At 53.9% G+C, this 1548-nt stretch overlaps 1 pseudogene; it reads left to right on the forward strand.

The window, feature by feature from the left end:
- The first annotated feature begins 352 nt into the window (after window positions 1–352).
- On the forward strand, window positions 353–1081 carry LOC113838992 (annotated as a pseudogene).
- The last annotated feature ends 467 nt before the right edge of the window (window positions 1082–1548 follow it).

Genomic DNA, 1548 nt, shown 5'->3' on the forward strand with positions numbered 1-1548 from the left:
TGTGTCGTTCTGCATCTTTTCCCCAGTCCCGACCCTCTCTAGAGTTTGTGTTGCCTTTTTCTTCTATGTCTTGCTAGCTGGCCTGAGGTGAACCCCTACTGCATCCTTCCCTTCACTCCTGTGTTCATTGGAAGTGTCTGCAGTGGGGATGGTGGTGGGGACCCTGACGCTGTCAGCTCCCATTGGGTAAAGTTTGTCTCTTCCCACATCCAAAACATTGACTCTTAGCTGTGGATCACTAGGCTCCTGCATTAGTGAAGAGTGCAGCTAGCTGCAAGAATTAATGTGAATTGGAGGAGGTTGATCCTCAACACTTGGAAAGCACTTGCGGTCCAGGGTTCCTCCAGGGTCTATGCCTGCCAATGTGGACCAGCTCATCGCCCAGATTGGTGAGACGCTGAAGCTGGACACAGCACATGATGGCCCTGCCTCACCAACTGCTGCCCCGGGACCCCCGCCCCTGCGGGTCCTGGCTGCGATCTCAGTGGAACAGAACGGGTCCCCAGCGAGGCAGATGCTGAGATCTTCTGTGCCTGCAGAGACCTGGGCCCCATCTCACCCCGGAGCCATTCGCTGCATGCTGTGGGAGCCCGGGCACTTGCAGGGCCTGGCAGCTCCCTACTGCATGGAGGAGCTTACCGCGGGCGCCAGCGCCCTATGCCCTGTGTCCCGGCAGCCTGGCCTTGAGGAACCTCCGGTGACAGGCAAGCCGAGCACCCCACAGCCTCTCTCAGGCCCGTGCAGGTGAGGTTGGCCCCAGAGCAGAGCCATGTCCCGCCTTCTGCAACAGCGACGTGGATCTCAGCCTGAGACCCACACCAGCGACGACGACCCTCACCAGCTCCTGCAGCAGCTCCTGCTTTCGGGAAACCTCATCAAGGAGGCAGTGCAGCGGCTACATTCACTACAACTACAGCTACAGGCAAATCTTTCCTCACACCGATTCCTCAAGCCTCTGTCCGCCCCTGTGCAGGAGCCACCATCACCTGGGAGCCCTTGAGCTACCTGCAGCGACCCTGGCACTTGGGTGAGGAGGGCGCTGCTCAGAACTGGGGAGGACTTTCTTGTCCCTGGCAGCTAACAAGCAGGGTAGCTACCTCACCAGCCTGTACCTGCGGACCAAGGGATTCACCCAGATGTGGCTAGTAACAAATCTGCACTTCGCACCCAAGTGACTGGAATTGGGGCTGAACTGATTATAGGATTTTAACTTAACTGAACTGTTTTTAAATAAATGTGTTCAGGTTTTTGTTAAAAAAAGAGAAAAAAAAAGATCCTGCAGCCAAGGGGATAATTGACAGTACCCAGTGACCCTCTAACCCTGCAAGCTCATGCCCTGTCTTATTTCACTCAAATGTATCTCACTTAAAATATATAGTTACTGCTATACTCTGTACTTTGTATTACCTGAAGTAACCATGGAAACCCTGCAATTTGTGGCTTTCACCCTTATGATCTGCCCCTGTAAATGCTTCTCTTTTTGGGTGGTTGGTATCTCACATGCCTGTCATGCAGTGAGATTCTAGCTGGCCTGCATGAAATAATAAG

Source organism: Cricetulus griseus, unplaced genomic scaffold (assembly GCF_003668045.3).
Source record: "Cricetulus griseus strain 17A/GY unplaced genomic scaffold, alternate assembly CriGri-PICRH-1.0 unplaced_scaffold_1, whole genome shotgun sequence".
Lineage (NCBI taxonomy): Eukaryota > Metazoa > Chordata > Mammalia > Rodentia > Cricetidae > Cricetulus > Cricetulus griseus.